We start from the raw sequence: 10,525 nt of genomic DNA on the forward strand, positions 1-10,525 counted from the left end.
AGGTGTATGGCCATGCAAGCGTACGTAGTCTGAGTTGTGCTAATCCCGTTTGATAAGCTCGCTAGCTAGGCTCTGCCCAATCCATCGACCAACCTGCTAAGGTGCTTGTGCTAGTCGCGTGAAGATTGTTCCGGGCAGAAGTATTAGTAAGTACTAGTAGTTCACGTTCAGGGAAAGATCAATTGCAAGCTCGAGGGCTAACTTTTACACTTGCGGGTGGTCGATAACGAGTCAGCTTTGCTTTGTTCATTGCGGTCGTTGTCGTCGCCGTCGTTGAAAAGTACTCAACGTCGGAGGGACCTGCGCCAACAATTGGCACATGCCCGACCTTGACGTCGCAGCCGTCGAGTACTTTCCGACGACTACGCACTACAAGCTACAGCCGAGTACTTTCCGGCCGGTCGAGCGTATACCGCAAATCGTATTGCTAGTGTAAAAGCTAGCCCTCTCATTGATTAGTATACAACAGCTGCATGCACACACGCACAGAAAACTAGCTAGATCGATTAGTGATGACAGCATAGACCTGGGGTAAGGTAATAGGCTCGACCTATACGTCCTACCTAAGATCCTTATCTTAGAAGCAAAGAAGTTCAAGAGTACACAGGGAGGACCCAATAAAGATGTCGAGTGCAATCCACTCGATCTACCATTCATTCGGAGACTCCTTCTTCTTTAAGTCACTCGACTACTCAACCATTCGACCATGTAAAAGACCACTCGACGTACGAGAAGACCTAAAGCCGCTTTGCGCAGCAACGGTCGGGCATCTACTCGCATATTTAATGATCATTTGTAGCACTTTATTACAGACGTTACCTATAACGCTCTCTCTTTATGAATATTGAAATCAGTGTAACGGAGGGGAGCTGGGGCCCTGGCGCACTCTATATAAGCCCCCCCCCCTCCACTGAGACAAGGGTTCACACCCCCTGTAACTCACACGCATATAATCAGTCGACCGCCTCCGGGCTCCGAGACGTAGGGCTGTTACTTCCTCCGAGAAGGGCCTGAACTCGTAAAACTCGCGTGTACAACTCCTCCATAGTTAGGATCTTGCCTCTACATCCCTACCCCCCATTCTACTGTCAGATTTAGAACCACGACAGTTGGCGCCCACCTTGGGGCGGGTGTCTTAGCGACTTGTTGGAGAAGTTGTGATTTTTTTCAATCCCCATCAACATGGTTTCAGGCGGAGGTTTGGCCGAGAGCCACGACATCCGTCTCGGCGCGCTCGTGTTCGTCGCCGACGACTCCGCTTGGCTCCAAGAAGCTCCACTCGACGTCGAGGCGCTCCCCGTCCGCGGGGCAACGCACTTTCCCGCGTGCGTCCGTGGCGTCCTCCTACGGCAGCCGTCGACTCAGTATCGGTCGGCTCCTGTGCTGTCCTCCCTCCCTGTAGCCCACCGGTGCAAGCGTTCCGGTCGATTGAGGCTTCAGCGTGGGTGAGGCACGCGGTGGCTCGCTAGTCGGCCACCCCCAAAATCGCGGCAATCGAGCCCGACGAAACTCTCTACGGCCTGTTCGACCCGTCGACTGGCTCCGTAGGGACTGCATCCGAGTGCGACAGTAGTGACCCCGCGGCGGAAGTCCTGGTGGTCAATGGACCTCCCAGTCCTTCTGGCTTCCCCCGCGGCGACGGTGGCGATGGCAGAGGCGATCCGTTGTGTGTCCACGAGGAGTACCTCCCCGAGCCCCTGTCTTCGCTGCAGAGGGAAGAACTTCGCCGCCGAAACATGGATGCACTTCACACTCCTATCGTTGGAGAAACACCCGAGGCCCGAGCCTTGGAGGACGCGCGCCTAGCCAATTTGGCTGAGCGCACTCGACTGGAGAACCTCCAGCACGCACTCGACGAGCGTGCTCGACGGCGAGTTCCAGAATCCAGTCGACGACAACTTTTTCCGCCTCCAACCCAGGTATATCGAACTCCGATCCAGAATCTCACAGCTGCAGCCCGAATAGCAAAATCAATCCAGCCTTCACAGTCAGAAGCTGGCAGAGGTTTGATGCAGATCAGGGCTTTACTCCGGGCAGCGGGAGAACAGAATACAGCTGTGTCACACTCGCGGAATAGGATCCATAGCAGATCTGTTGTGGCAGATACAGTCCAGTCGGCTCACAGCCCAAGATTGCCCCCGAGGCGTGAGGGATGTGGAGACCGGTGAGATCAGTATAGAAACCATGAGCAGTATGATCACCGACTCGATCACGATGATCGTCATCGAGTGCCCACGCCTCCCTCAAGGAGTGGGTCATACGTGCCTCGGCAGCATGATGACAGACGCCCTCACAGTGGTGGGCGAAGGATTCCAATCGACCCCATGGAACCGCGCTTTGATGCGAGATCTATTCTCGTTCAGGGTCTGGTCGACAGAAATAGAGCTCACAGAGAAGTCCACGACAGAGATTTTCCAACCAGCAGCAGAGTGCATGTCTCAGGTCCAGAGTACTTCAGCAGAGCCATCAGGGCTGCGGTGATTCCTCCCAACTTCAGGTTGGCAACCGGAGTCAGTAAGTTCACCGGTGAGTCCAAGCCTGACACTTGGCTTGAGGACTACCGAGTGGCTGATCAGATTAGCGGCGGCAATGATGAAGTGGCCATGAAGCACCTTCCTCTGATGTTGGAGGGCTCGGCTAGAGCATGGTTAAATCAGTTAGCACCCGGCAGTATTTATAGCTGGGAAGAACTTGCCCGAGTGTTTGTCAGAACATTCGAAGGAACATGCAAACGGCCAGCAGGGCTAACAGAGCTGCAATCTTGTGTGCATAAGCCAAATGAAACTTTGAGGGATTATATCCAGAGATGGATCACGTTGCACCACACGGTGGAGAATTTGTCTAATCACCAAGCAGTTTGTGCCTTCAAAGAAGGTGTCAGATATCGAGAGTTGAATCTGAAGTTCGGTCTGACCGGAGATATGTCTCTGAGTCGAATGATGGAGATTGCCACTAAGTATGCCAATGGTGAAGAGGAGGATCGGCTCCGGAGTGGCAAACACAAAATAGTCGCCCACGAAACCGAAGGAGGAAACTCCAGTCGGAAGCAGAAACGCAAAGCCGAGCCAGCAAGAAGGGATACTTCATGAAACGGCAAATCAGCTGCTGCTCTAGTGAAGAAACCCAAGGTTGAACCCAAACCCGAGACTAAGTGCTTCTGTAATAAGGGGAACAGCCACTGGAGCAGAATTACCCTAGATACTTGGTAGATGAGAAGGCTGGTAAGGTCGATAGAAGTATATTGGATATACATTGTGTCAATGTGTACTTTACTAGTACTCCTAGTAGCACCATGGTATTAGATACCGGTTTGGTTGCTAAGTGTTAGTAACTCGAAATAAAAGGCTGCGGAGTAAACGGAGACTAGCTAAAGGTGAGCTAGCGATATGTGTTGGAAGTTTTTCCCAAGCTTGATGTGATCAAGCATCGCACGCTCCCTCTACCATCGAGATTGGTTTTTGCGTTGAGCATAGACATGATTGGATTATGTCTATCGCAATACGGTTATTCATTTAAGGAGAATAATGGTTACTCTGTTTATTTGAATAATACCTTCAATGGTCTTGCACCTAAAATGAATGGTTTATTGAATCTCGATCGTAGTAATACACATGTTCATGCCAAAAGATATAAGATAGTAATGATAGTACCACCTACTTGTGGCACTGCCACGTAAGTCATATCGGTATAAAACGCATGAAGAAGCTCCATGTTGATGGATCTTTGGGCTCACTCGTTTTTGAAAAGTTTGAGACATGCGAACCATGTCTATTGGTGTATATGCATGAAGAAACTCCATGCAAATGGACCGTTTGGACTCACTTGATTTCGAATCACTTGAGACATGCAAATCATACCACATGGGCAAGATGACTGAAAGCCTCGTTTTCAGTAAAATGGAACTAGAAAGCAACTTGTTGGAAGTAATACATTTTGATGTGTGTAGTCCAATGAGTGCTGAGGCATGTAGTGGATACTGTTATGTTCTTACTTCACAGATGATTAGATGTTGAGTATATTTACTTGATGAATCACGAGTCTGAATTATTGAAAGGTTCAAGTAATTTCAGGGTGAAGTTGAAAGATCGTCGTGACAAGAGGATAAAATATTTATGATATGATCATAGAGATGAATATCTGAATTACGAGTTTGGCACAGAATTAAGACATTGTGGAAAATGTTTCAAAACTAATATAGCCTGGAACACCATAGTGTGATGGTGTGTCCGAACATCATAACTGCACCCTATTGGATATGATGCATACCATGATGTCTCTTATCGAATTACCACGATAGTTTATGGGTTAGGCATTAGAGACAACCACATTCACTTTAAATAGGGCACCACGTAATTCCAATGAGATGACACCGTATGAACTATGGTTTAGAGAAACCTAAGCTGTCATTTCTTAAAAGTTTGGGGCTGCGACACTTATGTGAAAAAGTTTCAGGCTGATAAGCTCGAACCCAAAGTGGATAAATGCATCTTCATAGGACACCCAAAACAGTTGGGTATACCTCCTGTCTCAGATCCGAAAGCAATAAGGGATTGTTTCTAGAATCGGGTCCTTTCTCGAGAAAAAGTTTCTCTCGAAAGAATTGAGTGAGAGGATGGTGGAGACTTGATGAGGTTATTGAACCGTGTCTTCAACTAGTGTGTGGCAGGGCACAAGGAGTTGTTCCTGTGGCACCTACACCAATTGAAGTGGAAGCTTATGATTGTGATCATGAAACTCCAGATCAAGTCACTACCAAACCTCGTGGGATGACAAGGATGCGTACTACTTCAGAGTGGTACGTAATCCTGTCTTAGAGGTCATGTTGCTAGACAACAATGAACCTACGAGCTATGGAGAAGCGATGGTGGGCCTGGATTCCAAAATGGCTCGAGGCCATATAATCCGAGAGAGGATCTATATATATGAAAACAAAGTGTAGACTTTGGAAGAACTACTTGATGGTCGTAATGCTGTTAGGTACATATGTATTTTTTAAAGGAAGACGAACAATGATGGTAATCACCATTAAGAAAGCTCGACTTGTCGTTAAGATGTTTTCCGACAAGTTCAAGGAGTTGACTACGATGAGACTTTCTCACTCGTAGCGATGCTAAGAGTCTGTTGGAATTATATTAGCGATTACTGCATTATTTATGAAATCTTGCAGATAGGATGTCAAAACATTGTTTCCTCGACTATTTTCTTGTGGAAAGGTTGCATGTGATACAACTGGAAGGTTTTGTCAATCCTGAAAGATGCTAACAAGTATGCAAAGCTCCAGCAATCCTTCTAAGGACTAGAGTAAGCATCTCGGAGTTGGAATATATGCTTTGATTTGATGATCAAAGATTTTGGGTGTATACAAAGTTTATGAGAAACTTGTATCTCCCACGCCTTGTTCATGATAATCGTTTATTATCCATGCTAGAATTGTATTGATAGGAAACTCAGATACATGTGTGGATACATAGACAACACCATGTCCCTAGTAAGCCTCTAGTTGACTAGCTCATTGATCAATAGATGGTTACGGTTTCCTGACCATGGACATTGGATGTCGTTGATAACGGGATCACATCATTAGGAGAATGTTGTGATGGACAAGACCCAATCCTAAGCCTAGCACAAAGATCATGTAGTTCGTATGCTAAAGCTTTTCTAATGTCAAGTATCATTTCCTTAGACCATGAGATTGTGCAACTCCCAGATACCGTAGGAATGCTTTGGGTGTACCAAACATCACAACGTAACTGGGTGGATATAAAGGTTCACTACAGGTATCTCCGAAAGTGTCTGTTGGGTTGGCACGAATCGAGACTGGGATTTGTCACTCCGTGTAAACGGAGAGGTATCTCTGGGCCCACTCAGTAGGACATCATCATAATGTGCACAATGTGACCAAGGGGTTGATCACGGGATGATGTGTTAAGGAACGAGTAAAGAGACTTGCCGGTAACGAGATTGAACAAGGTATCGGGATACCGACGATCGAATCTCGGGCAAGTATCATACCGATAGACAAAGGGAATTGTATACGGGATTGATTGAATCCTTGACATCGTGGTTCATCCGATGAGATCATCGTGGATCATGTGGGAACCAACATGGGTATCCAGATCCCGCTGTTGGTTATTGACCGGAGAGTTGTCTCGGCCATGTCTGCATGACTCCCGAACCCGTAGGGTCTACACACTTAAGGTTCGATGACGCTAGGGTTATAGGGAAAGTATGTACGCGGTTACCGAATGTTGTTCGGAGTCCCGGATGAGATCCCGGACGTCATGAGGAGTTCCGGAATGGTCCGGAGGTAAAGATTGATATATAGGAAGTATGGTTTTGGCCACTGGAAGTGTTCCAGGCATCACCGATAGTGTACCAGGACCATCGGAGGTGTCCGGGGGTCCACCAGGTGGGGCCACTAGCCCCGGAGGCCTACATGGGCCAATAGTGGGAAGGTACCAGCCCCTAGGTGGGCTGGGGCTCCTCCCACCAAGGCCCAAGGCGCAAGGGAGAGTGGGAGGGGGCAAACCCTAGGTCCAGATGGGCCTTAAGGCCCATCCTAGGGGTGCCCCCCTCTCTCCCCCCTTGGCCGCAACCCTAGATGGGTTTTGGGGCTGCCGCCACCCCTAGGGAGGGAACCCTAGATGGGGGCGCAACCCCTCCCCTTCCCCTAGATATACTTGAGGTATTGGGGGCTGCAACACATACGAGATCATCTCCCTCTTGGCGCAGCCCTACCTCTCTCCCTCCTCGTCTCTCGTAGTGCTTGGCGAAGCCCTGCTGGAGTTCCGCGCTCCTCCACCACCACCATGCCGTTGTGCTGCTGCTGGACGGAGTCTTACCAACCTCTCCTTCTCCCCTTGCTGGATCAAGGCGTGGGAGACGTCACCGGGCTGCACGTGTGTTGAACGCGGAGGCGCCGTTGTTCGGCGCTTAGATCGGAATCAACCATGATCTGAATCGCTGCGAGTACGACTCCTTCATCCGCGTTCTTGCAATGCTTCCGCTTAGCGATCTACAAGGGTATGTAGATGCACTCCCTTTTCCTTCGTTGCTAGATTACTCCATAGATTGATCTTGGTGATGCATAGAAAATTTTAAATTTCTGCTACGATCCCCAACAGCTGTCGCTGAAAGGGTTGACTCTCCTGGCGCCCCTAGGGTTGTCCTTGTTCCCGGTGATACCCCTCAGCCACTGAGCCACTGTTTTTGCCGCCACCTCCTCCGGATGAACCCGAGCAGTGTCACCAGCCCCGGAATACATCCACATGGAGTGGTCGCGAGCTTGGAGTGGTTGGATACCCCGACTGAGGAAAACCTCTAGCAGATCCATGCCGGTGACGCCTTGGTTGATCAGTTGAACTACTCTCTTGACCAGCATGCCTGTCTCCGCCTTCTCTGCGGCAGTCACTTTCAACGAAGATGGAGTTTGGACACGATTGAAAGAGAAAGGAGGAAGCCCAGTCGACTTGCCCGGAGTCGCGATATCCTGGCAGTAGAACCAGGTCGACTGCCAGCCCCTGATCGATTCCGGAAGAGTCATCGAAGGGAAGGAACTCCTCTTCCTCTTCTGAATACCCAGACCCCCACACATCTGGATAACATGGGTTTTCTCGTCATTCGAGTTCGCTTTCTTCCCGTTTGGGAGCGGATGGTAAAGATGTGCTTGAAAAGACCCCAGTGCGGTCGACACCCCAAGAAATTTTCGCACATGGATACAAATGCAGCAAGATACGTGATAGTGTTGGGAGTAAAATGATGGAGTTGGGCCCCAAAGAAATTCAGGAAACCTCGAAAGAAGGGATGCGGAGGAAGCGAGAAGCCACGGTCGACATGAGTGGCGAGCAGAACGCACTCACCCGGTCGCGGCTGCGGCTCCGTTTCCCCCTCCAGCAGCCGCGCGGACTCATGGACGATCAGCCCTAACTCGGCCATATCGTCCAAGTCTTCCTGTCGAAGCGAAGATCGGATCCAATCTCCCTGGATCCAACCCGACGGCAGCCCCGAGCGCGATGAAGACCCCCGATTCGTCTTCTTGCTTTTCGCCACCCCCGTCGCCTTCTTCGCGCGTTCCAGCGCCGCCGTTTTCTCCTTCCCCATGGCGGCGGAGCGGTGGTGTCGAGAGTGGAGAAGCCGGATGGGGTGAAGGAGCAAGAGGAAGAAGAAGGAGAATGGGCACGCACAGTGCGGACGCCTCGGCCTCGCCGCTTTTAAAGGCCCACTTCCGAGTGGCTGACGTGTGGGTCCGGGCGATCCTGTCAAATCCCTCAACAGTCACACACGGGATACGTGGCGAAAAAGGTGGCGTGGAAATCGAAATGTCCCATCTATCCACTCCGCTTACCACAGCGCGCTCCGTCTGGCGCGCTTCTATCGAAATTTCGAATCCTGCGAAATCCCGGATCATCTACAACTGAGCACACCAAAGATTTTGCATCAAAGATGACACTCGATAGGCAACGTTATAAAAACCAATCGGTAATTTCTGAATCGATCAAGGCGACTGAAACAAAGCCGAAAGTTCCAACACTGTCCTCCATTCAGAGATGAATTCTTGAGAAATGCAGGAGTCAAGGCAAGATCAACTTCAACCTTCTTTTCACTCGGACCTCAATCCATTCGGGGGCTAATGATGAGGGCATAGACCTGGGGTAGGGTAATAGGCCCGACCTATACGTCCTACCTAATGTCCTTGTCTTGGAAGCAAAGAAGTTCAAGAGTAAACAGGGAGGACCCAATAAAGGTGTCGAGTGCAATCCACTCGACCTACCATTCACTCGGAGACTCCTTCTTCTTTAAGTCACTCGACTACTCAACCATTCGACCATGTAAAAGACCACTCGACGTACAAGAAGACCTAAAGCCGCTCTGCGCAGCAACGGTCGGGCATTTACTCGTATATTTAATGATCATTTGTAGCACTTTATTACAGACGTTACCTGTAACGCTCTCTCTTTATGAATATTGAACTCAGTGTAACGGAGGGGAGCTGGGGTCCTGGCGCACTCTATATAAGCCACCCCCCTTCTCTGAGACAAGGGTTCGCACCCCCTGTAACTCACACGCATATAATCAGTCGACCGCCTCCGGGCTCTGAGACGTAGGGTTGTTACTTCCTCCGAGAAGAGCCTGAACTCGTAATACTCGCGTGTACAACTCCTCCATAGCTAGGATCTTGCCTCTACATTCCTACCTGTTGGGGAACGTAGCAGAATTTTAAAATTTTCTATGCATCACCAAGATTAATCTATGGAGTCATCTAGCAACGAGGGAGAGGGGAGTGCATCTACATACCCTTGTAGATCGTGCATGGAAGCGTTCAAGAGAACGGGGTTGATGGAGTCGTACTCGTCTTGATCCAAATCACCGATGACCTAGCGCCGAACGGACGGCACCTCCGCGTTCAACACATGTACGGTTGGGAAGACGTCTCCTCCAACTTGATCCAGCAAGGGGGGAGGAGAGGTTGATGAAGATCCAGCAGCACAACGGCATGGTGGTGGAAGCAACGGTGATCTCGGCAGGGCTTCGCCAAGCTCAGGGAGAGGGAGGAGTGTCACGGGAGGGAGAGGGAGGCGCCAGGGGCTAGGTGCGGCTGCCCTCCCTCCCCCCACTATATATAGGGTCCCTAGGGGGCGCCGGCCCTAGGAGATCCAATCTCCAAGGGGGGGCGGCGGCCAAGGGGGTGGCTTGCCCCCCAAGCCAAGTGGGGCGCCTCCCACCCCTAGGGTTTCCAACCCTAGGCGCAGGGGGAGGCCCAAGGGGGGCGCACCAGCCCACTAGGGGCTGGTTCCCTTCCCACTTCAGCCCATGGGGCCCTCCGGGATAGGTGGCCCCACCCGGTGGATCCTCGGGACCCTTCCGGTGGTCCCGGTACAATACCGATTACCCCTGAAACTTTCCCAATGGCCGAAACTTGACTTCCTATATATAAATCTTCACCTCCGGACCATTCCGGAACTCCTCGTGACGTACGGGATCTCATCCGGGACTCCGAACAACTTTTGGGTTACCGTATACTAATATCTCAACAACCCTAGCGTCACCGAACCTTAAGTGTGTAGACCCTATGGGTTCGGGAGACACGCAGACATGACCGAGACGACTCTCCGGTCAATAACCAACAGCGGGATCTGGATACCCATGTTGGCTCCCACATGCTCCTCGATGATCTCATCGGATGAACCACGATGTCGAGGATTCAATCAATCCGCAATTCCCTTTGTCAATCGGTACGTTACTTGCCCGAGACTCGATCGTCGGTATCCCAATACCTCGTTCAATCTCGTTACCGGCAAGTCACTTTACTCGTACCGTACTACAAATTGAGTGTAGCTCAGGTGGTTAGGCTCATTGTGGTGGAGCCAACCCACCCATGTTCATTTACTTTCCGTGGGAGATGACTACGAGGTGCATGTGGAGATTTTCTCAATCTCAAAATTTATTGGCTCAGTCTGTTGATGTGCTGATAGGTGTAGGGTGTGTGCGCGCGCGTTTATGGGGAAGAGTGTGTGTGTGTGTGTGT

The sequence above is a fragment of the Triticum dicoccoides genome, chromosome 6A (assembly GCF_002162155.2).
Source record: "Triticum dicoccoides isolate Atlit2015 ecotype Zavitan chromosome 6A, WEW_v2.0, whole genome shotgun sequence".
NCBI classification, from domain to species: Eukaryota; Viridiplantae; Streptophyta; class Magnoliopsida; order Poales; family Poaceae; genus Triticum; species Triticum dicoccoides.